Source organism: Cetorhinus maximus, chromosome 2 (genome assembly GCF_964194155.1).
Source record: "Cetorhinus maximus chromosome 2, sCetMax3.hap1.1, whole genome shotgun sequence".
NCBI classification, from domain to species: domain Eukaryota; kingdom Metazoa; phylum Chordata; class Chondrichthyes; order Lamniformes; family Cetorhinidae; genus Cetorhinus; species Cetorhinus maximus.
In genome coordinates, this window is record NC_135880.1 from 81,194,171 (window position 1) to 81,221,035 (window position 26,865).

General features: G+C 43.1%; 1 protein-coding gene across 2 annotated transcripts in view; it reads right to left on the minus strand.

Moving 5' to 3' along the window:
* Positions 1–26,865, minus strand: part of sema6a (sema domain, transmembrane domain (TM), and cytoplasmic domain, (semaphorin) 6A) — a 174,479-nt gene that overhangs the window by 116,905 nt on the left and 30,709 nt on the right. The window contains exon 2 of one of the 2 annotated variants that reach the window (XM_078566532.1): positions 12,792–12,863. The exons of the other annotated variant lie outside the window; for it this stretch is intronic. The gene's annotated coding sequence lies outside the window, so the exon portion shown is untranslated. The remainder of the gene's footprint in view (positions 1–12,791; positions 12,864–26,865) is intronic. 2 annotated transcript variants of the gene reach the window in all.

Sequence of the window (26,865 nt, forward strand, 5' to 3'; positions counted from 1 at the left end):
AACTTATACTTGTTGAAAAGAATTCTCAACATGCTTTGTCAAATAAACCTTCTAAATTTCTAGCCCTTTATATATGCTGTAACGCTATTCAGAATAGTCTTAGGTCCAGTTCTTGGTCTCTACTGAGTCAGCTGGTTTTAAGTTAAGGCAATAATGGAGGATGCTGGAATTTGGCAAAAAAATAACTTTTTTTCTGTAAAGGTTGCTATCCCATGATCCTTTCCAGAAATTTGTGTGTGGATATCAAATGAAGCCATGATTGGGCTTGATCGTGGTGCCTCCACTCTCACAGTCACACAAATTCAAAGCTAACTACCTGGGCTTCCACAGTGCAACACCTGCCCCTTTACTTCCCCCCTCCTCACCGTCCAAGGGCCCAAACACTCCTTTCAAGTGAAGCAGCACTTCACTTGCACTTCCCTCAATTTAGTCTACTGCATTCGCTGCTCCCAATGCGGTTTCCTCTACATTGGAGAGACCAAACGCAGACTGGGTGACTGCTTTGCGGAACACCTTCGGTCTGTCCGCAAGCATGACCCAGACCTCCCTGTCGCTTGCCATTTCAACACACCACCCTGCTCTCATGCCCACATGTCCGTCCTTGGCCTGCTGCAATGTTCCGGTGAAGCTCAACGCAAACTGGAGGAACAGCACCTCATCTTCCGACTAGGCACTTTACAGCCTTCCGGACTTAATACTGAGTTCAACAACTTCAGATCATGAACTCTCTCCTCCATCCCCACCCCCTTTCCGATCCCCCTTCTTCCAATAATTTATAATTTAAAAAATATATTTTTCTTTTCCCACCTATTTTTAAATTTATTTCGATCTATTGTTTTATCTCCACCGTTTAGCCCATTTTGATCCCTTCCCCCCCACCCCACCCCAACTAGGGCCATCTGCCACTTGCTTGTTCTGCTTGCTACCCTTAATGTCCCCAATAGCACATTCCTTAGATAATATCACCACCGTCAACACCCCTTTGTCCTTTTGTCTATGACATCTTTGGCAATCTCTTCTTTGCCTCCACCTATCTTTGGTCCTCTATCTAGCTCCACCTGTCCCACCCACCTCTACCAGCTTATATTTCACCTCATTTCTCTATTTCCTTAGTTCTGATGAAGAGTCATACGGACTCGAAACGTTAACTGTGTTCCTCTCCACAGATGCTGTCAGACCTGCTGAGTTTTTCCAGCTATTTTTGTTTTTGTTTCAGATTTCCAGCATCGGCAGTATTTTGCTTTTATCTTATAGAAGAATGATTATTTGGCTAACAGACCAATAACTGCCAGTGAATGTGGATCACTATCCTGAGGTAAAGAGAGGAAATTGAGAAAGAAACAAATCTCTTCCAAATCCTGAGCCCTTATAAAATTGTGTTTATTACAAATTCACAGTAATTGTTATTTGCCTTTGCATTGCTATCTCTTCTATTACTAGATAGATCCTATCGTGTTATTGAGCAGACTGAGGGGAACTTTACAACTGATGACACGAGAGCTGATCTGAATGTGGTCAATCATGGCACTACGTGACAGCAGTGACATCCCTTGCCTGGAAAAATGTAACTCTATCTGATATTCAACAATTGTTGATATAATATACATTAGGATAAGGTGATGATTTAGTACTCCAAGTGCACAGCTTAACAGAATGTGGCATAAATCAAGAATTTGAGCATTGAGGTCAGTGCACCTGATTCATAGCTGCATGATTTTCAGTCCATTAATGAAGAAAAAGTCATGAAGGTGCCCTTTGGCTGCACAAAAACTCAGCTGCTGAATCTCTTGCTAGAATAGTAAATCTTAAAATTTATCCATCAATGATAGTTTTGTTAGACAGAAAAAACATGTATAAGATCTCTTCATAAGATACCTGAATTCCCCTCCCTTGGTATTACCTGTATAGCCTATGGAGTTTTAAGTTCTTTACTAAATATTGGAAAACGAATGTATCAGACATATTGGAGAGAATTTTCTCCCCGTTGGGCGGGCCGGTCAGGAACTGGCACGGGCCGGCGTGGAGCTGATCGCCGCCCGCGGTCAGCTGCCCGCCGCCATTTTACGTGGGCGGGCCAACTAAGGCCCACCCAGCATGACGCGTGCACGGTAGCGCCCAGTGCTACCTGTGTGGGCGGGGGGAGTGGGGAGAGTCGGGGCACAGAGCTGCATCAGGGAGGTTAATATCAAAATGAAACGTTGAAAAAAGAAAAAAGAAAACTATTCAGACATGTCCCCTCATGTGACATTGTCACATGAGCTGGGACATGTTTATGAATTTTCATGAAAATTTTTATTGAATTAATAAAACCTTAATGAAACCTCATCCGGCCTGTGGATGAGGTTTCATGAAAAATGCGAAGGCCGCCTGGGCTCTTCGCCTGCCCGCCAACCTTAAGGTTGGACGGGCAGCTTTCTCAATTGGGTTAATTGTTTTATTAATGGCCTTAACAGACATTTGACAGTTCGGCGGGCATACAACCGACTCTGGTGTGTGCCCGCCGAATGGAAGATCAGAATGATGCACAGTGACGTCGGGACGCATGCCCGACGTCACCGCACGTCATTTGACGCGTCGGCATTTGGGGTCTGCCCCTTCATGCCAAACAGAAGGTTCTGGCCAATGGTGTGTCTGACCTTTGCTTAAATGTAGAAGGCTTTAATAACATGTAAGTTTGAAAAAAGAACAGAGAACTTTACACATGCTGGGAAATTAAAAGAGGTTCTTGAAAGTTCTACAGTGAAAGACTAGGTAGGGCACTTCAAGTAGGGTCTTCTAGGGCACTTTTGTGGGCCTCAAGTATCTTACTTAGATTTCTGTGACACAAATACTGTTTGCATTATTTGTAAAAATCACACAGCTATTTTTTCGCATGTAAAATTGTATACCATTTAGATATTTAATAGGCAGCAAGGCTTGAGTGGGTTCTCTCAGTATCCCCATGCTTCTACCCACAGGGACTTCTTCACTGTTTCCATGTAATAACATAGAAGGATTACTGGTCTGCCTTGCTGTATGTAGAAAGATTAGCTGTAGTTCTTTTTAGTTGAGGAACTGTAATAATTAGAGCACCAGGAAAGAGGAGAGTGAGAGCAAGCTTCCTGAAACAGCCCTCATCTGCATTTATTTACAAGACCCGTTCATGTGGAAAGGAAATTATAGTTTGCCACACAAGTGAAATAGTCTCCTTGATTGTCCTTTTCCTGTAACCACATGAAATGCTGAGACGCAGCGAGTGTAATTTTTAAACCTTACGACTGCACTGCCGTCTTCTGAATACTGCTGTCCCCATTTCACCTCCTCCTGTCGCACCATCCCCCGTCCTGCCCACATACAGACACGCACAAACACACACACCACAAACACAAAAACACACACACACACACCACAAACACACAAACAGCATAAACACACACACACACCACAAACACACACCACAAACACACAAACAGCATAAACACACACACACACCACAAACACACACACACACCACAAACACACAAACAGCATAAACACACACACACACCACAAACACACAAACACACACACACACCACAAACACACACACACACACCACAAACACACAAACAGCATAAACACACACACACCACAAACACACAAACATACACACACCACAAACACACACACACACACACCACAAACACACAAACAGCATAAACACACACACACCACAAACACACAAACACACACACACACACCACGAACACACAAACAGCATAAACACACACACACACACACCACAAACACACAAACAGCATAAATACACACACACACCACAAACACACAAACAGCATAAACACACACACCCACACAAACAGCATAAACACACACACACACACCACAAACAGCATAAACACACACACACACACCACAAACACACACACACACCACAAACACACACACACACCACAAACAGCATAAACACACACACACACCACAAACACACAAACACACACACACACCACAAACGCACACACACACACCACAAGCAGCATAAACACACACACACACCACAAACACACAAACACACACACACACCACAAACACACAAACAGCATAAGCACACACACACACACACAAAAACAGCATAAACACACACACACACACCACAAACACACAAACAGCATAAACACACACACACACACCACAAACACACAAACAGCATAAACACACACACACACACACCACAAACACACAAACACACACACACGCTTGGTACCTTGGCATTAGGAATAAGTGCAATATTTACTGAACTAATCTCAATTATACTGAATTTGTTGGAGTATGATCTCTCTAGACTCTAGGGGAATCCAAATAGAGTGCGACCAGATTTGGGCAAGTTCAGATTTGGATACATTTCTGAAAACCAAAATGCTGGAGGTGAAAAAAAAGTTTGTGATTGCGCTATGATAGTTTAGGGTTTATGGGAAAAATGCTGCTGGTTTTTATTTTCCCTCCATCTTCTCCACTCCTCCCCTAATGCTGGTGACTGATACTGAAATACCCAGGTGCTAGATTTCCCCCATTATATCACCCAAATGGCCATGCTTCATGGGCAGAATTTAATGCCCTTCCCCCAAGGTGAGTTTGGAGGTTGGGAGCGCATTAATCAGACAGGAGGGTATCGAGTGGGGACCATGTAGGAAACCTGAAAAGCAAATCCTATTGAGTTTGCTTGGGGGCTCCCTGGGGGCGGGGGAGTACCTCTTTCAAAAGCACTGAGTGCCTGATCGAGGGCACTGACATTGGGAACGAGGTCTCACTGAGAGCCAAACCTCTTCCCTTTCATCGAACACCCCCTGACCCTCCAACCACCAGCCAGCAACTCCCTCCCTCAGCCCCCATTCTGCTCTCACTCACCTGTGGCCTGAGCTTTTTGCTGATCCTGGGCCTTTGTTGAGTGCATTACCGGCAGCTACAATGATCATTGATGCCAATGAGGAGCTGCTGACTTCTGATTGGCCGGCAGCTCTTGGAAAGTAGGATTTCCACCCCTGGGGTCCTTGATCACGGAGAAGGTCAGCTGCTGCCCACTTAAGTGCCTGACTGGCACTTAATATGGCAGACCTTCCCAAAGGAGGTGATGCAGTTGTCTCACCGGCTCTCTCGCCAGCAGGCAAAACCCCCGTCGAATGTGTTAAATTCCACCCCATGTGTGGGTACAGCCAGCCTAGCTTATCCTCAATTGATATCCACAGATTTGCAAATTTTTCACAGGGATACTACAGAGCAGTCAGGACCAGGATTCCAAGTTGTTTTTTACCCTCCGTGGTCCATGGATATTGAAGCTTAATTGTAGCACATGGGCAGAATTTTGCCCTTGGCATGTGGGATTGGTGGGGGGAGGGTGGTCGGGAAGCTGACCGCCGTCTGCGAATGGCAGCGCTCCGCGATTTTATGTGAGCGGGCCAACTAAGGCCCGCCCAGCGTGATATATGAACGGCAACGCTGAGCGCTGCATGTGCTGGTGGGGGCTGGCGGGGGCGGCGTTGGGGAGTGCAAGCAGGCCTAGCGTGAACTTCGCGCATGCACGCAAGAGAAAGCAGAATAATCTCCCTGAGACACGGAGCTGCCTCGGGGAGATGAAAAGATATTTTAAAAATAATAAAGAGCAGAAAATGTAATGAAACATGTCCCCTCATGTGACTCTGTCACCTGAGCAGGGACATGTTTTTAATTAAAAAACTAAAGTTTTTATTTTATTTGTATTTGATCTTCGAAACCTCATGGATGAGGTTTCCAAAAAATGCGAAGGCCGCTTGGCCATTTCGCTTGCCCGCCAACTGTTAGGTTGAACAGGCAGTGAAAAATTAAAGTCAATTGTTAACTTAATGGCCTTAATAGGCCTTTTAATTGTTGGCGGGCGCACTGCTGGCTCCGGTGCGCGCCTGTCAACCAAACTATCACGCGACTGCACAACGACATCAGCATACTTGGCTGCTGATTGCGCATCATTTCACGCTCGGTTGGGTTGGGAGCGCGCCGAGCCGCCAAGCTAAAAATCCTAGCACATGTTACTATTGGCTTGGATGATATCAGTGAACTGTTCAAGAGTCAAACCTGGAGCTTTGTATGGCTCAAAAGCATACCAGATAGTCCATTTAACAACTAAGATGATGATAGACTTTTTTCTTTCCAATTTTTTCCCCTCCTCTCAAGAAATGGTTGATTTCTTGCCCTTATACAAGGAAACACTCATCTTCTGGTATGTCCCCCAAGTGGCCCTAATATTAAATGTCAGAAGACTACCTAACTGTTAAGGGTATCAGAGCCAAAACTGATCCCCTCCTCTCCCAATATCCACAGATATGAAGACTCAAAAGTGGTGGCTGGTTTCTAATTCTCCCTTCTTTAACCTGGAATCATTCCCAAGCCTAATGGACTTCTCAGCCCATGTCCACATCCATGTATTTTCCAGCAGGAATCCCTGTGGAGAAATTGTGATCATTATTCCTGAATTCTTTCCACGTCTCACCCCCCACCCATCTCACAACACCTCTGTTGTCCCCCATTGGCTTTTTGCTAGGGCCAGGATGTGAGGCCAGTTGTAACTTCCCGATGTTACTCTGGCTGGCAACAGATAACAGAACAGCGACTGCTCACTTTGCAGGTCTGTATGTTCACTAATTCTAAACTCAATCATCGTAGAAAATATCATTCATTTTGAATAAGCACATTAGAGGGCTTCAAGAAAGCTTGTCGCTGAATCTAAGGATAACAGGAGTCCTCGGGTTAAGGTGCTTAATTGGGGGAAGGCTAATTATAACAATATTAGGCAGGAATTGAGGAATCTAGACTGGAGGCGGATGTTTGAGGGCAAATCAACAACTGACATGTGGGGGGCTTTCAAACGTTAGTTGATAAGAATTCAGGACCGGCATGTTCCTGCTAGGATGAAGGATAAGCATGGCAAGTTTCAGGAACCTTGGATAATGAAGGATATTGGGAGATTAGTCAAAAAGAAAAGGGAAGCATTCGTAAGGGCTAGAAGGCTGGGAACAGATGAAGCCCGTGGAGAATATAAAGGAAGTAGGAAGAAACTTAAGCAAGGAGTCAGGAGGGCTAAAAGGGGTCATGAAAAGTCACTGGCAACCAGGATTAAGGAAAATCCCAAGGCCTTTTATACATATGTAAAAAGCAAGAGGGTAGTCAGGGAAAGGGTAGGCCCACTCAGGGACAGAGGTGGGAATCTGTGTGTGGAGCCAGAAGAAATTGGAGAGATACAAAATGAATATTTCTCATCAGTATTCACCAAAGAGAAGGACTTAGCGGTCGATTTGTCTAGGGAAGAGTGTGTAGATAGCCTGGATTATGTTGAGATCAAAAAGGAGGAGGTGTTAGGTGTCTTGAAGAATATTAAGGTGGATAAGTCCCCAGGGCCAGATGGGATCTACCCCAGAGTACTGAGGGAGCCAAGGGAGGAGATTGCTGGGGCCTTGACAGAAATCTTTGTATCCTCACTGGCTACGGGTGAGGTCCCAGAGGGCTGGAGAATGGTCAATGTTTTTCCATTGTTTAAGAAGGGTAGCAGGGATAACCCAGGAAATTACAGGCCGGTGAGCCTTACGTCAGTGGTAGGGAAATTATTGGAGAAGATTCTTCGTGACAGGATTTACTACCATTTGGAAGCAAATGAGTGTATTAGTGAGAGGCAGCATGGTTTTGTGAAGGGGAGGTCGTGTCTCACTAACGTGATCGAGTTTTTCGAGGAAGTGACAAAGATGATCGATGATGGAAGGGCAGTGGATGTTATATACATGGATTTTAGTAAGGTCTTTGACAAGGTCCCTCATGGCAGACTGGTACAGAAGGTAAAGTCGCATGGGATCAGAGGTGAGCTGGCAAGGTGGATACAGAATTGGCTTGGTCATAGAAGACAGAGGGTAGCAGTGGAAGGGTGCTTTTCTGAATGGAGAGCTGTGACTAGTGGAGTTCCGCAGGGATCAGTGCTGGGACCTTTGCTGTTTGTAGTATACATAAATGATTTGGAGGAAAATGTAACTGGGCTAATTACTAAGTTTGCAGACGACACTAAGGTTGGAGGAGTTGCAGATAGTGAAGAGGATTGTCAAAGGATACAACGGGATATAGATCGGTTGGAGACTTGGGTGGAGAAATGGCAGATGGAGTTTAATCCGAACAAATGCGAGGTAATGCATTTTGGAAAGTCTAATACAGGCAGGAATTATGCAGTAAATGACAAAACCCTTAAGTGCATTGATGGTCAGAGGGATCTGGGTGTACAGGTCCACAGGTCACTGGAAGTGGCAACGCAGGTGGATAAGGTAGTCAGGAAGGCATATGGCATGCTTGCCTTCATTGGCAGGGGTATTGAGTCTAAAAGCTGGGAAGTCATGCTGCAGCTGTATAGAACCTTGGTTAGGCCACACTTGGAATATTGCATGCAATTCTGGTCGCCACATTACCAGAAGGATATGGAGGTGTTGGAGAGGGTGCAGAGGAGGTTTACCAGGATGCTGCCTGGTCTGGAGGTTATTAGCTATGAGGAGAGGTTGAAGAAACTCGGATTGTTCTCACTAGAGCGACGGAGATTGAGGGGCGACTTGATAGAAGTTTACAAAATTATGAGTGGCATGGACAGAGTAGATAGTCAGAAGCTTTTTCCCAGGGTGGAAGAGTCAATTACTAGGGGACATAGATTTAAGGTGAGAGGAGAAAACTATAGAGGAGATGTGCGGGGCAAGTTTTTTATACAGAGGGTAGTGAGTGTCTGGAATTCGCTGCCAGAGGAGGTGGTGGAAGCAAGTATGACAGTGGTGTTTAAGAGGCAGCTTGACGAATACATGAATAGGATGGGAATAGAGGGATACGAACCCCAGAAGTGCAAAATGTTTTAGTTGACGGGCAATATGATCGGCGCAGGCTTGGAGGGCCGAAGGGCCAATTCCTGTGCTGTACTTTTCTTTGTTCTTTGTTATTTGTTTGAATCGCTGGTGCATGTAGTATGAAGATACTTATTTTACTTGGTATGGTAGAGGTTGAATATTGATTACTTATAAAATATTACCTTTCCCTTCATTCCAGATAAGAAATAAAGTCAAGCCTTCATGGTCTTGCAGGAAATCATGGCCACCAATGCTAAAGATTAGATAAGCAACCCAAAGCCAATGATAAAGTTCGATTAATTGTAGGTTGCAGATTCTTCAGGATAACTGCAAAAATATTAGATAAAAATAATGTTCGCACTATTATTCAGTGGAGAATAGGAAATAAAGTTAATCTTTGACTTAAATGTGGTGTATATGTGCATAAATCATTGAAACTGGCAGGACAGGCTGAGAGTACGGTTAATAAAGCATCCCACTTTCTGGGCTTTATCAAGAGGGGCATAGAGTGCAAAAGCAAGGAAGTTATGTTAAACCTGAATAAAACCCTGGATCGGCCTCAACTGAAGTAATGCATCCAATTCAGGGCACCACATTTTTGGAAGGATGTGAAGGCATTAGGGAGAGTGCAGAAAAGATTCATGAGAATGGTTCCAGGGAGGAGGAACCTCAGTTATGTAGAAAGATTGGAGAAGTTGGGACTGTTCTTCTTGAAGAAAAGGTTGAGAGGAGATTTGATAGAGGTATTCAAAAAGGGTCTGGACAGAGTAGATAGTGAGAAACTGTTCCCATTGGTGGAAGGATCAAGAACCAGAGGGCACAGATTTAAGGCAATTGGAAAAAGAAGCAATGATGACATGAGTAAAAACTTTTTCACACGGCAAGTGATTAGGATCTGGAGTGCACTGCCTAACAATGTGATGAAGGCTGGGTCCACTGAGGCTTTCAAAAGAGAATTGGATCATTATTTGAAAAGGAAAAATTTGCAAATCACAGAGAAAAGGCAGGGGAGTGGCAACAGGTCACTTGCTTCTTCAGAGTACACAACAGGTTGAGTGGCCTCCTTCTGCCTGTAACTATTCTATGTTTCTATGAAGTATCACAGTAATATTTGGATATCTGAAGAAGGGTCATATGGACTCGAAACGTTAACTCAGTTTCTCTCTCCACAGATGCTGCTAGACCTGTTGAGTTTTTCTGGCATTTTCTGTTTTTGTTTCTGATTTCCAGCATCCACAGCATTTGCTTTTATTTTACAATATTTGGAGTTGTTTGGCTCAGTGGTAGCATTCTCACCCCTGACCTATCAAGGTGTGGGTTCAAGCCCCAGACCTGAAACTTGAGCACATAAGCTAAGCTTACACATCAGTGCCCCATGGAGGAAGTGCTGCACTCATGCAAGTTCCATATTTCAGATGAGACTTTAAACTGAGTCACTGTCTGTCCTCTCGGGTGGATGTAAAAGCTCCAATGGCACTATCTGAAGCAGAGCACAAGAGTTCTCCGGGCACCTTAACCAACATTAATCTTTCAACCAGCACTTAACAAAAACAAGTGATCTAATCATTTATTTCAGTGCTATTTGTGGGAGTTTGTTCTGAGCAAATTGGCTGCTGCGCTTCCCACATTAAAACAGTGACTGCACTTCAAAAGTAATAACTGGCTGTAAAGCATTTTGGGATGTTCTAAGGTTGCAAAAGGCATTATAGAAAGGCAAATTCTTACTTTCTATCATGTGTTGTAAACAGATGTGGGAAGAGTTGTCAAACACTATTTCAAGTTAACATGTGCTGAACAAACAACATCACAAAAATGCTTCAATCTCTGCTCTGGCTTCCCATCGATCAGCCTTAGAGTTCTGACATAGATTTAACTATGGTTGAAGGTAAGGAATAATGAATTGGCTAAGATTCAGTAAGTTAGTTCAGCAAAAAATTCCATTGTATTCAACTCCACAAACGGATTGTTAAATGCCCATCCTCCACTGCTGCTATTAAAATTTTAAAATACTAATTGTGCTATTGTAGAACATTTTGAGATATTTAACCTACATCCTAGGCTTTAATAGTGTATTCTTCCTCTCTCTCACACCAGGCCAAATAGGATTTTGTGTCCATACTTAGATATTGAAATCAAAGGTTTACATGTTACATTCAACAAATCTGGCGGTTTCTTAATTTTGAACTGAGGCATGAAAAAATCAGGCAGAATTCTCTAAATATTTAACCTATGGGTTATCAACATTAAGGGAGATATTCAGTCTGAAAAGCTAATGTTGTTGCTGTTATGGGTTGCAGTATATAATAATGAAATGTTTAAAAATTATTGCTGGGTTAATTCTGAAACCAGTTAGCAAGGCCTAGCAACATACCACTAGTAGTGTACCATTCAGCCTCTTAAGCATGTTCCGTCTTTCAGTTAGATCATACCCAATCTGTACCTTACCTCCATTTATTAGTCTCTTCTCTATGTTCCTTGATACCCTTACTTAACAAATTGTTATTGACCCAGAATCTACAGCCTTTTAGGGGAGAGAATTCCAGATTTACACAACTTAAATTTGTACAAAAATGCTTCCCAATTTCAGTCCTAATTGGTCTAGCTCCAATATTCAAAATATATCCCCTTGTTTTGGCTTCCCTCACCAGTGAAAATAGTTTCTCCATATCTACTCTATTGAGTCCTTTAACTTTTTAAATGCCTTAATTAAATCATACTTCAACTGGCTAAACTCAAGAGAATACAAACCGGGTGGAGGATTTTCCCCTTGTTGGGTGGGCATGGCGGGTGGGCCATGGAGCGGCCATGCAATAGCCCGCTGCCTGCGATGGGGCCCACACCACGATTTCATGCTGGCTGGCCAATTAACGGCCAGGCAGCGTGAATCGCACGCTGAAAAGCTCAGTGCTGCCTGGGTGGGGGGAGGGGGAGGAGGGCGAGTGTCAGCGCATGTGCACGGGTGCGCTCACTGAAAGCTGCCCAGATGCACAGAGCTGCCTCAGGGAGCTGAAGATTTCCCACATTAAAAGTAGAGTTTTAAAAAATAAGGAAAACATGTCCCCTCATGTGATTCTGTCACATGAGCTGGGACATGTTGCAAATGAGTTCTGAAAACTTTTATTTTATTTTTAATTAACATTGGAAGCCTCACCCCGCCTGTGGATGAGGTTTCCTCAAAAACCAAAAGGCTGCTTGGCCTATTCACCTGCCCGCCAACTGTAAGATTAGGCGGGCAGGGAAAAATTCTATTTAATTAATCGATTAATCGGCTTAACAACCCTCTTAATTGTCGGCAGACACGCTGCTGACTCCCGAGTGTGCCTGCTGACTGAAATATCGTGTGAGTGTGCGATGACGTTGGGTCGCTCTCCCGACATCATCGTGCGCTATTTCATGCCTGTGCGTGTTGGGTGCGCACCCACATGCCGAGGTGAAAATTCAACCCCAAGTTGGTATAACTTGCTCTCATAATTCAACCCTTTAAGTTGTACATGAATCTGGTGAATCTGTGCTGTTCCCTTTCCAAGGCCAAGATGTCTTTCCTGGGTTTAGATACTAAAACAGGGATGGCCAAACATTCTGAACCTTAGGGACACAAATAATAACCTTCAGACATTCGAGAGTCGCGAGACATGGACAACATTTACAGACGCATTTTTATTACTTTTGCACACACTTCTGTGAGGAAACCTTTAGCTTTTTCCTCTCTCCTCTTCCAGGCTTCTTTCACACACAATTCAGATTGTGGCAAAAACAAATCTGCTTCACTGACACACATTAGAGCTAACACATGCTCACTGCTTCACTGACTTTGGCAGCCTTGCACTTCCAATGTGGAAATTCAGTCAAGAGGTTAAAAAAAAATTGATTTTACTTGAAAAATAGTTGTAACTGCAGCTGAAAAACAAATTTGAATCCGAGTACCTGTATCCCAATACAATAGATTCTCACGTTCCTGTTCTGTATTAAACTGCTTCCTCCCTTTCCAGACCGGAGCTGCAAGTTGGAGGCAAAGCAGCGAGAGAGTGGGTTTTGGAGCTGGAGAAAATGGCACTGAGGGTCATGCGGCCCTATGTAAAACTGGTGGGAAACTATGAAAGAAATCTTGCGACGTGCTGGAAGAAATCGATCTTAACCCTTCTTTCTCCCTCCTCCCAGTGCTGCTGCATGCTCTCCGGTTCTCTCCTTCTGTGAAGCTGTTTGTGGATGAGGCTGCACCCGGCTGTTTACATCCCTCCAATGTGCAATTTAACAGGTTTCACAGTGTAAGGAGTGAGCCACAGTCTATGTGTCAAAGAGCCACATGCGGCTTGTGAGCCGTGGTTTTGCCACCCCTGTACTAAACCGAATGCAATATTCCAGATGGGGTCTGCCCAAGGATGTATCTAATTGAAACATAGGCCTGGGTTTTCACTGTTGACTCAGGTGCCCTTTAAAAATAGCAGACGGGTCCTGATTCTGGGGTTCCTGAACCCATTCCTAGGCTATGCGATTTTCGGGAGTATCTTTAAAGGGTGCGGGCTGCTTCTTGACAGAAGCCCATGATCAGCACTCAGAACCTGGCTGGCTCCATTATAGAGATAGATATCTCCATAATTTTCATGGAGCTGGGCCAGGTTTTTAAAGAGTCGTAGTTCATGGCCTCTGAGATGAATCATGAACCTGAGTGTGCATGAGGAAACCTTTTAGAAGGCAAGTTCAAAATGTTCCCCTCACGCCCCCATGCCAAGTTACATCCCCCACCCACCCTATATATCCCTTCATGCACCCTGTGCCAAGCTCTGCTCTCTCACCCCTATGACCCTCATGCCACCTATGTCAATCTCTGCTGCCCACCCATCCCCATGCCCTCTCATGGCCCCTATGCCAAGTTCTGAACCCCCCACACATCCCTATGTCCCCTCATGCCCCCTTTGCCAAACTCTGCCTACCAACACCCCCTCAGGCCCCTCATGCCCCCTAATATGCTTGGCCTAAAGTCTAGACATAATAATAGAACATCTGCTTCCCAGAGGAAACATTGTTTGACCGACAGCTCAGTCTCTCTGATCTCTGCAGTTAATTTCACAATGTTTGTTGACATAACTTAAGACGTTTCAAATGTTTGTGTTTGTGTTTTTTGAAATTTCAAAGCATTTGGATGATTGACACTTTTATTAGCTTGCTGTCCACACTTTTGTCCATAGGACAAAGTAATCAATAAATTGCAATTTCTCAAAGCTTTTTTTTTAAACATACCTCACTTTACACTGTGGTAATCGTCAGTTCTAGAATGTTTACAGTTGGTCAATGGGCATGGAAGCGCAGAGCCTGGCATGGGGCATGAGGGGACAAAGGGTATGGATGGGGGCAGAGCTTGGAATGGGGGCATGAGGGGACATAGGGGTGTGTGGGGGGCATGCAGTGGCATGGATGGGACATGGCAAGTGTTTGGAGGGTGAGGGGAGTATGAGGGGTGAGGGATGGAGAGCCTTTGTGTTTTTTTTCACCGGGACAAAGTTCCACAGCACCGAGGCACACCTTTTAAACAGCTCCTCTCAGCACCTGCCAGCTCCTGTAGCTGCCTTCTTGCCGGGTCTGCTGGCCCGACTCCAGCTCATAACCAGCGCCCAGAAATGAAGACCCCACCTTGGCAGACACTTTCTCCTGAGGCAGGCAGGCCGAGCCTGGAATTTTCCTGACTCCACCTACTCGCCTTGAGGGAGAAAATCCAGGCCATAGGGGGCAATTTTAACCCCCAAGAATGGGTGGGTTTGGGTTAAATGGAAGAAAAAATGCTAAAAATTTCAAACATGAAAACAAACTGCCTTCAAGCCACCAACTTCTGGTTTTGCAGGTGATAGGTTGAGGGGCTGTGTGACCAAGCTGCTCTCAAGAGGTGGGTTTGTTTTTCAAAACCTTTTAAGGAGGCTGTGTGCTTCTATTTTAACAAGATTTATAGACTTAACTTATGTTGGCTGGATCTTCCTGGCATAGTGAATCCCAACAGGTAACAGAAGCCGATAAAGACTGAATCCATCAGTTAAGTGCCTTCAAAGCACAGGTGATTAACTCACCTTCTGACTCCCCATGGCCTATATACCATCTATAAGGCACAAGTCAGGAGTGTGATGGAATACTATCCACTTGCCTGGATGAGTGCGGCTCCAATAACACTCCAGAAGCCCGACATCAACAAAGACAAAGCAGCCTGTTTGAAAGGCACTCCATGCATGATTTTAACATTCACTCCCTCCACGACTGGGATACAGTGGCAACAGTGTCTACAATGCACACAGTGCATTGCAACAACTCACCAAGGCTCCTTCGACTGCAGTTTCCAAACCTGGGACCTCTACCACCTGGAAGAACAAGTGCAGCAGACACATGGGAACATCACCACCTGCAAAGTCCCCACCAAGTCACTCACTGTCGCTGGATCAAAATCCTGGAACTCCCTCCCTAATAGCACTCTGGGTGTACCAACACCACATGGATTGCAGCGGTCAAGAAGGCAACTCACCACCACCTTCTCAGGGGCAATTAGGGATGGACAATAAATGCTACCCTAGCCAGCAAAGCCCACATCCCACGAACAATTTTTAAAAAAGCACTGCTTGTGAGCCAGGAAGAGCAGAACTATTTCTGTCAGGCCCAACATGCTAACTCTGTAAACGTTCCCCTATTTTCAAGGCCTACTCCTCCTGAGCCCCCATTACTACCCCCTGATCTCCCTCCAATTGCCCCATCTCTCTCTACTGTGATCTCTCCCCTGCAATCTTTCTCTTTCCCCAACCCCCTCGCACATCCCCCACCTGCTCACCAACCTTTCCATTCCCAACCATGCTCTCACCACTCTACCCCTCCCCCAGTGATCTCTCCTCCCTGCTTAAATATACTGATTTCTTATCTCTGACACTTCCCTTCCCTTCCTTGACCTCTCTGTCTCAATTCCTGGAGACAGACTGTCCACCAATATCCATTACAAGCCTACCGACTACCACAGCTACCTCGACTACAGCTCCTCACACCCCGCTTCCTATAAGGACTCCATTCCATTCTCTCAGTTCGTTCGCCTCCGTTGCATCTGTTCTGATGATGCTACCTTCAAAAACAGTTCCTCTGACATGTCCTCCTTCTTCCTTAACCGAGGTTTTCCACCCATGGTAGTTGACAGGGCCCTCAACCGTGTCCGGCCCATCTCCCGTGCATCCGCCCTCACGCCTTCTCCTCCCTCCCAGAAACATGATAGGGTCCCCCTTGTTCTCACTTATCACCCCACCAGCCTCCACATTCAAAGGATCATCCTCCGCCAATTCCGCCAACTCCAGCATGATGCCACCACCAAACACATCTTCCCTTCACCCCCCCGGCGGCATTCCATAGGGATCGTTCCCTCCATGACACCCTGGTCCACTCCTCCATCACCCCCTACTCCTCAACCCCCACCTACGGCACCTCCCCATGCAAACGCAAAATATGCAACACCTGCCCCTTCACTTCCTCTCTCCTTACCGTCCAAGGGCCCAAACACTCCTTTTAAGTGAAGCAGCATTTCACTTGCATTTCCCCCAACTTAGTCTACTGCATTCGTTGCTCCCAATGCGGTTTCCTCTACATTGGAGAGACCAAACGCAGACTGGGTGACCACTTTGCAGAACACCTTCGGTCTGTCCGCAAGCATTACCCAGACCTCCCTGTCGCTTGCCATTTTAACACTCCACCCTGCTCTCTTGCCCACATGTCTGTCCTTGGCTTGCTGCATTGTTCCAGTGAAGCTCAACGCAAACTGGAAGAACAGCACCTCATCTTCTGACTAGGCACTTTACAGCCTTCCGGACTGAATATTGAGTTCAACAATTTTAGATCTTGAACTCCCTCCTCCATCCCCACCCCCTTTCCATTTCTTCCCCCTCCCTTTTGTTTTTTCCAATAATTTATATAGATTTTTCTTTTCCCACCTATTTCCATTATTTTTAAATGTATTCCACCCACCGTTTATTTCACCCCACCCTCACTAGAGCTACCTTGCTTGTCCTGCTCTCCACTCTTAATTAGCACATTCTTTTAGATAATATCACCACCTTCAACACCTTTTTGTTCTTTTGTCTGTGACATCTTTTGGTTATCTCCTCCTATCACTGCTTGCTTGTCCCAACAATCGCCCCCACTCTTTCCCCCCCTGCCCCCCCACCCTTAAACCAGCTTATATTTCACCCCTTTCCTATTTCTACTTAGTTCAGTTGAAGGGTCATGAGGACTCGAAAGGTCAACTTTGTTCTTCTCCACCGATGCTGCCAGACCTGCTGAGTTTTTCCAGGTATTTCTGCTTTTGTTTTGGATTTTAAGCATCCGCAGTTTTTTGTTTTTATCTCTGATTTCTTGGGCCTCAGCCTTCACCATGTGACAGACAGCAGGGAATCTGAGAAGAAAAATCCGACCACCCTGGTATTAAAATCCTCGGTTTTTGAGGAAAAACAAAATTCTGGACTTCCCAACTATAACTCCTGCCCCAACTCCAAAATGTCACCCCATTAATAATCGGGACTATCATTTCCTCACTTTTGCATCCTAACCCCCATGAGTTTAGGACCAATATTCCACTAACCTTTTGATTACTTTTTGTACCTGTCAACTCGTGATTTTAGTATTTTCTATACATGGATAAATAAATCCTTTTGCTCTTACACAGCTCATAGTCTCTCACCATTCAGAGAATATTCTATTCTTTCTTTTCAGATCCAAAATGGATAACTTCATGTTTTCTCTCATTGAACTTCATTAGTCACAGTTTTGTCCACTTGCTTAGTCTGTCTGCAACCTTTGCAACTTCCTGTTCCCATCTACACAACTTACTATACCTCCCAACAGACTGTCATCTACAAGCATGTACAAATTCCTATTCCTTCATCCAATCATTAACATATATAATGAAAAGCTGAGGCTCCAGTACAGATCCTGGGGAACATCCTGTCAATCAGACTACATTCCCTTTCCCTATTCTTCACCTCCTACTTCCCAATGTGGAGCACGGAGAGCAAGGTAGAAAGTCAGGGATAGGTGGGAGCTAAGGAGAGATTGACAAAGACAGTATAAAATCCATCACATTTCTACTTCTCTTTAGCTCTGAAGAAGAGTCATACAGACTCAAAAAGTTAACTCTGTTTCTCTCTCCACAGATACTTCCAGACCTGCTGAATTTTTCCAGAATTTTTAGTTTTTATTTCAGATTTCCAGCACCCACAATATTTTGCTTTTATCACAAAGTTATCTCAAACTCTGAAAACATCAAATTTTGTGAACAATATATCTCTTATGTGGAACCTTACCAAATGCCTTCTGGAAGTCCATTTAAACAAGATCCATAGAAAACTATCTATCCACCATGTTAGTGTGCTCCCCAAATACTTCAAATACATTGGTCAGATATGACCTACTCTTCACAAATCCACGCTGACTCTCGCGAATCAGCTCAAACGTATCCAAGTGCTCAGCTACTTTTCTCTGATGGTTGATTCATGTAATGAATAATGAATATTGAACTCACAGTTATGTTGTTACCTGGTTTCTCTTTTCCTCCCTTCAGTAAGATATCATCATTCATTAATTTTAGGGAGGGCTCTATGATGCCTACCACTGGTACAAACAACTCCAGCATTGAAGCAAGGCATTCAGGAGAGGGGAAGAGAAAAAAATTGGAGGAAAAAGAAGAAATGCAAGGAATCTTTTGGAATTTGGATGTAATTGTAATCCATTCGATTACTTCACTCCTGTAGATTATAGCGAAATCTGAACTCTTTGCTGAAATTGCTGCCTTTAATGGCTATCAGCTTTTCATAGATATTCGCAACAGTCCTTTCTTTCAGCATATCACTAGACTCCTTTCTATATACGTTGCAAATTACACTTGGCACCAGAACTTTTAAAGATTAAGATACATTTCAGGTTGTTATGTGAACATTTGTACTTTTGATCATTGATAAAAATATGTCCGAAGTATTCAGATCTCTGAAATATCAGCCAAGGGGTAATCAGAGTTAACAGTATATGCCAACACAACATATAATACTTGGACAGATTTGGGTAATCAGCAGCTTTCCTTAAGAGAAAACTTGAATTCATTGTTCAGTATTTAGTGACCTGCCTGGTACTGCACAGCTCTCTTTCTCTGTTCCAGTAGTTTGATAAATTCTCAGAGACGAGCCATCACTGGCTGATTTGTAACAGGAAACAAGCACAATAAAGGCACTGAAGATAAATGTGAGAAGTATCTGTCTCTGTATGGGTCCGGGAGCATCAACAACGACTTGAAAAACGATATTGTCTCCAATCACTTGTTACTGCCACATTATTTTCAATACTGAACGTCAGGGAGATTTTTCATACTTTCTGAGAAAGGCAAAGTAAATGTATTTGGATCCTTCATCAACAGTCACTGAGTGTTCTACCACAGAGGTTTAAGACTGGTGACAATTCAGCATCAGTTTGTTGCATTTGCAAGAGTAAAGTGCAGAATGTTCGGGTGGTCATGTTCCTAAGGAAGTGTTTCATCAGCCCTGTAGCAGATATGAAACACAAAGCATGGACATAAGAGAAACACAAAGGAGCCTTTCCAAGTGATTAAAGTCAGTTCTTTGAGGGCCTCTAGACTTACAAATGCGAGAACCTTGTTTACTCTGTTGAGCTGAATTACATATAAGAGTGACCATTGTGTTGCCAGGCTTCTGTTGAAGTTACTTCAGCATGAGGCAATTCTTTAGATGAGATTAGTAAAGGAAGAACATTAGAAAAGAGATGTTAAACAATGAGATAAAATCACTGTGCACACTTAAATGGTGCAGGTAAAAATTCCGTTTAACCTGTTGCTACATATAAAAAATTCAAAAAATAGCATTGTCTGAATATTGCACCTTACCCTTATTTTGAACTATTTACTCTTTCTTAAAAAGTTTTTAGGCAGCCAAGTTTAATAAACTTTGGTAAAAGCCAATGGGTATATTGCCTTTGTTAGCTCCAGATCCAACTATTCCAATACAAAAACAAAAATAGCTGGAAAAACTCAGCAGGTCTGACAGCATCTGCGGAGAGGAACACAGTTAATGTTTCGACTCCGAATGACTCTTCATCAGAGCTAAAGAAAAATAGACATGAGGTGAAATATAAGCTCGTTTAAGGGGGTGGGAGGGAGGTGTGGGGGGTGGACAGGTAGAGCTGGGTAGAGGGCCAGTAATAGGTGGAGGCAAAGAAGAGATTGCCAAAGATGTCATAGACAAAGGGACAAAGAGGTGTTGTTCCTCCAGCTCATCTTCCGACTGGGCACTTTACAGCCTTCCGGACTTAATATTGAGTTCAACAACTTTAGATCATGAACTATCTCCTCCATCCCCACCCGCTTTCCGATCCCCCTTTTTCCAATAATTTATAATTTTTAATATATTTTATTAATATATTTTTTTCTTTTCCCACCTATTTCCACTATTTTTAAATGTATTTCCATCCATTGTTTTATCTCTACCTTTTAGCCTATTTTGATCCCCCCACACCCCACCCCCACTAGGGCTATCTGTTACTTGCTCGTCCTGCTTTCTACCCTTAATGTCTCCATTAGCACATTTCTTAGCTAATATCACCACCGTCAACACCTCTTTGTCCTTTTGTCTATGACATCTTTGGCAATCTCTTCTTTGCCTCCACCTATCACTGGCCCTCTACCCAGCTCTACCTGTCCCAACCCCCTCTACCAGCTTATATTTCACCTCATGTCTAGTTTTCTTTAGCTCTGATGAAGAGTCATTCGGACTTGAAACATTAACTGTGTTCCTCTCCGCAGATGCTGTCAGGCCTGCTGAGTTTTTCCAGGTATTTTGTTTTTGTTCTAGATTTCCAGCATCCGCAGTATTTTGCTTTTATCCAACTATTCCAATGATCCTCCTGCCCAGTTTACCATTTTCCATCATTCATAAACTTGAATTTATCCAAAACTCTGTTGCCCATATTCTAATTTGTACAAGGCCTCCTTACCCACCATTCCTGAGCTCACTAACTTACATTAGTTGTTGGTCTGACAGCTTCTGGATTTTAAAATTCTCATCCTTGTTTTCAAATCCCTCCATGGCTTCATCTCACCCTACCTCTATAACCCATCCATTTGTGGACAACAGGGCCATTGCTGCTGTTTTCTTGAGCCTAACCCCACCTTCCATCAGGAATTCCAGGAGTGGATGGCAGGGAAATGGAAAGGGGGGAGGCAGGGCCCATGATCCTCCCCTCTGATATTTATACAGAACAGGTGGGGAAATAACAGTCAGAGATGGTGCTGGCATGTCAGGGAAGGGCACAGTCCAGGATGGGAATGTTGTGCTAGGATTTACCGCCCAGTTTCGCTTCTTTTCCCCCCATTATCTTTTAGCAGAGGAAAATCCAACCCTCAAAAATCCACCAAGTTATTTGACTATTGACTTCCGAATTTGTCTGTCACACAACCACATACAAACACTTTCCAAGTGAAGAACTGGTGTCTGAATTTTTCTCCCACCTTTCGGATATACTGAGGCCAACAGCAGTAATTGAACCATTGTCCAGACTGAAATCAGCAAGTGCAGCAAAGTTCAGAGATCGAATAAGTGGGGCCTGTTGATGGGCATCAGTCTTTATGATAGATTTACTCATTTAGCCTTAAAGTGGGTTAATAAATATTTGTCCATTAGAAGAATTATGTAACTATTTTGAAACAATGCAGTTGTTGTGAATGACAGGCAATATTGCCATCTCTCTCTTCTAGGACTGCACATTGACTATTGACAGACGGGGGAAGAAGAATCATCATTTGTCATATCTGTCTTGGTGATATTAAGCAATGATGCCTTTTGGTCTTATTTACATTTTTGCTTGCGTTTCTAATGCAAACAAATAAAAGGTGTCAGTTTACATCCTGCCCTTCCTGCACTCCCATTTTCTCCCCTTGTCTCCTGAAGGTATTGACTCCGTGCTGGAATATGGCTCCAAGAATACTGGCTGCCTCAAATCCATTCTTCTTTTATGAATTTAGACAGAATGTTGGCAAATGAACTTGGGGCATCATACCAAACTTTGATCCTATCCTCTCTGACATCCATAGATTTTGTTTTTCCTAGCAGGTGACATTTTACAGCAATTAGAAGCAAGAACTTAAACTGATTTTTCCCTGTCATAAGCCAGGAGCACTGAGGCCAATTGCAGCACTGTGGGTGAGATCAGCCTACTTCAACTGAGCCATCCAGGGAGTGTTGCCAAATATTTTTTCAGGTAGACAGTGTCCTTTTAAGTACTATTTTTCTAGCTCTAAAATACTGACAATTTTGATTGAATTGCATTATTTTTTTCAGTCAAGCTTTTGTATATGACTTCAATTAATTTATGTCAAGTTTATTGCATCATTAGCTCTTAGCAGAAGCATCATAATTTAATGCACATTATAAAACAATACTGAAAATTCAAAAACTGAATACAATTACAAAACATACTTTTCGCATTTAAATAGTATTTCATTGCATCTATTATGGCTGGCTGTAAACAATAAAGCTGTCAGTTATTGTAAAACTTTTAATAGGTACATAGATGCTCTGATTTAAAGTTTGATAAAATGTAGACGTGTACTTCAATTAATCAGTTGATACCTCTCACAAAGCAGGATTCTGATACGGCTACATTGTCCTAACACTTAATCAAATAATAATATTTAAAATTGCACTTAACTCACCACAAACATTAACAGCTATGGACAAGTTATTACTGAGAATTAAATGATTGGTGGAAATCCTAACGATATGTTGACAGGTTCAGACCTCTGTTTACTGAATTTACATGGAGCTCCCCTCATGACAGACAACAACAAATTGAATTTATATAGTGCCTTTCACATCGTAAAAGGTCCAAAGGCCATTTACAGGAGAGTCATCGATCAAAATTTGACACTGACCCACAACAGGAGACATTAGAGCAGGTGTCCAAAAGCTTACTAGGTTTTAAGGAGCATTTTAAAGGAAAGAGGGGTGGAGGTGGGAGAGGTTTAGGGAGGAAATTCCAGAGCTGAGCGCCTAGGCAGCTGAAGGCACGGCCACAAATGGGGGATCAATTAAAATCGGTGAGGTCACGATTGGAAGGGCACAGAGATAATAACAGCTGTCCTGACTCTCCTTGCCAATACCCATTCATGCACACTTCTCACATTTATTGCAAGCACAGCTAAAGTTGTCTACAAAAAATGCTAAATTTAGATTTTTAAAAAATTGCACTGTCTAATCTTTATTACTTGTTTGACATGGAATTTTGACATTGTAACCATTAAGAGATTACAAACTAGCTATTGATATTAAAATTCATAATTTCTTATCATAAAGGACACCAAATTTTGGTATTTATCCCATCGCTGTAAGGGAAATGAAATTATAATAGTTGCAAAGCACCAACTGATCACTTAATTTTATGTTGGTTGAAATCCATTTGTAATGAGTGAGATTAAATGTACAGTTACTGTTCATTTAATTCCTTCCTTGAATGTTAAAGGCCTTGATTTTTGCTCCAAAGGCAGGTGTGCAGAGTTGGAAAATTTCCTGGGTAAAAGTGCCGGAATAACGGGATCTTTGTTCGATGGACGATGGGGTTGTGGGGGGTGGGGGGGATGGAGGAATGTTGGGGAGCATGCTGGAGTGCAGTCAGGCCTGCTGCCCCTGGGAACAGTTCAGAGGCAGCCACAGGGGCTGCTGTGTGCCGAGCAGAGCTGGTCAAAAGGGCCACCTCGGTGCCCTGGGAATTTATACCAGTTGTTTGGTTGAATATTAGTCCATCTAACCCTCATACCTCACTCTCTCTCACTGTCCCCCACCACCCCTCCAACCCCTACCAACACACCAGGCCCCCATCCATGACAATTCATGTCAAAGTGTGTCCCCACCGCAACGGTCCCTCATGCCCTCTATGCCAACTCATGGTCCCTCATACCCTCCATGCTAAACTATGCCCCTCTATCCATCCCCCATGACCACTCACATCCTCCATGCCAACCTATGCTCCCATTTATCCCATGGTCCCTTCTAGCCCCTATACCAATCTAGTGCCAACTCATGCCAATCCATGCCCCCCCCCAACTCATCCACTTGGCCCCTTATAACCCTGTTCCAACTTAGTGCCAACTCATGCCAACCTGTGTCCCTCATCACCTTTACGCACTCCATGAAAATTCACCTAGTAATCACCTTGGGCAGACCTCAGGAGCCATGCTGAGATGAAATAAAATAAAGTTCTAAGTATCTATTACAGGCTTCACTAGATAAAAAGCACTCTCATTGATAAAAGACCATTCAATGCATTTAAATCCCTTCAAATATTTAACCCTTATAAGAACAAATTAGTATTCATAGCCCCACATCAAAGGCAGCTAATCTCTTAATAACCTCTTGGAGATGTCAATTGTAAAATTACGGCCCTTCATTGTGATAATCTTATGTTGTGGAACCCATTATACTATAATGCTAGCCCTTAGGATTATGTCAACAAACATATATTGAAACTGAAAATGCCAATGTTTTTCAGCTTAGAGACACAGCAGGCAATTTTTTTAAATTAAAGGGCAGAGGATTTAAATAACTTGACAGTTCCACAGGCCTTCAGTATCTTTTACGAGCATTCACATCTATTCTTAAGTCACACACTGTGGAAAATGGACCTCCCTCCAGTGAAAATGGGGTCTGTTTGAATTCAGCATTAAATTCAAATGGCCCTTCTGGGTATCGATTTCCCACATGTGTGAATCACATCCCGTCCCCTCTTCCCTACTGGTGAAAATAGGGTCTGTTGGAAACGTCAGCGGAACTGCAAGATCTGGGATCCCGGCACTATTTTGGATACGGTGTAGAGTTTCCATGACTCTGTGAAAGTTCTTAATGCAGTGGAAGGCCAAGATTTGATCTTTCACTTACCTTACTGGTCAATGGAGCTATTGACAACTGACAACTGGGAAGATCAGTACAACATTCTGGTTACCGCAATGAAAACCCATGCTTTCTTCACTGCTGGCAACTCCATTGCTCTTCATTGGCATTAACTGCTTCTTTCCATACATTTATATTTATAACATATAATATAGTAATTATTCACCTGCTGTTTAGTGATAAATGAAGCTTAGCTGGTCATATTCCATTCCATGTTTTCTGTTAGGTGGAGCCAGCTAGGTGATTGAAACCAGGAAATATTTGGAGATAAGGATGTGAGCCAGCACATGCCAAATAATGATGGTTAATGACCAAAAGTTACTTTCACTAGAAAAGCACTCTATATCATTCTACTGTGCAGTTGTTCATTGGTAGTCACTATCCTATCGTTTCATGTTTCACTATTCTGTCATTTGCTATTTCACTTCACTATCCTATCATTCATTGTTTCACATTGTGTCAATCATTAGTGGTCACTTTACTGATTTCCTTATCTCAATGTTGCCATTCCTTTTAAAACCATCCTGCCATTGCCTAAATCCTTATCCCATCATTCCCTCTATCACTATCCTGTCATTTTCTCTATCCTTATCCTGTCATTCCCTTTATTTCTATCCTGTCATTCCCTTTATCACTATCCTCTCATTCCCTATTTTACTATTCTGCCATTTTCTTTATCCTTACTCTGGCAATCCCTATATCCCTATCCCATCATTTGCTTTATTACTATCCTGTCATTCCCTTTATCATTATCCTGCCATTCCTTTTATCAGTATCCTTTCGTTCTCTATATCCCTATCCTATAATTTATCGGCAGTCCATACGCTGCTATTCATTAGAACACTATTGTGTTAATAACCGGTGACCATGGCCATGTTAGTCACTGAATGTCCCACTTCTCCTCCGGGCTAGAATAATGGCTTCATATCATTTACATTAATGGCTCAGTAACATCTACATTAGTAGCTATCTGATATTTATATCAATACCTCTATTATCTGGGGATTACTAAAAACCTGCATGTGTGCATCTGTAATGTTGGATTGTAGTAAGTTTCTAATGTTGCTGTTATGTCACTGACAGTCATATGACACTATGGACCAATCATACCCCTTAGCTTATGCTAAACAGTTAACACCACAGAACAATAAAATTGCTGGGTAAAAAATGTCAACCTGTTTTGGTTGCCATATTAATTCTCAGTTTCCCCTTTGTTAATCTTTTAGCCCTGGATATGCCAGGCTTAGCTATGTTCCTCCTCTCCACATCCTGGCTCAATGTTCCACTCTCTTCTTCCCACCATAACTTTAATCAAGTCTTCCAGACCCAGTTCTTTCCTATTTTTGCCAGGCCAGTCCTGAATGCTCTAGCTTTGCCCCTTCCTCCGATGGAATCCTACTGCAAGCACTCCCATTGCATCCTTTTATGCTTGTCATGAAAGAAAGTAGGCAATACGGAGTTTGCTAAACTGTTAGTTCCACATTTCTGTTCTTCCATACATTGAATCTTATTAGAAGCTTTAAAATTAAACCAATTATCTGATGATTGATTCAATGAGGCCTATCACAAGAAGAGTACTAAGTGTTGAAAGGTTCACGAGTCTTTGGGGGATTCGAGTTGAAGAGTAATATCATTCATGGGAACAATGAATCTACCCCATGGGTTTGATGTTTCTGATTTTATCATGATATTGCAAAGAATAACGTGTACAATACGGTTTGACAATCAGTAAATTATAGAATCATAAAATGATAGAGCATAGGAGGAGGCCATTCATCACGCTTATCCCAGATCTGTGAAAGAGCTATACAATAAATCCCACGCTCTTGTTCTTTCCATAGCCCTGTAATTTTCTTTTCCTTCAAGTGTTTACCTAATTCCACTTTTGAAGGTTATTATTCAATTATTCCCACCATACCTTCAGGCAGTACATTCTGAATCATGAAACCTGCTTAAAAAAAGTTTCCTCTGGTTCTTTCGGCAATCATATTAAATCTAAGTCCTCTGATTACTGAACCTTCTGCCACTGGAAACAGATTATTCTCTATCAA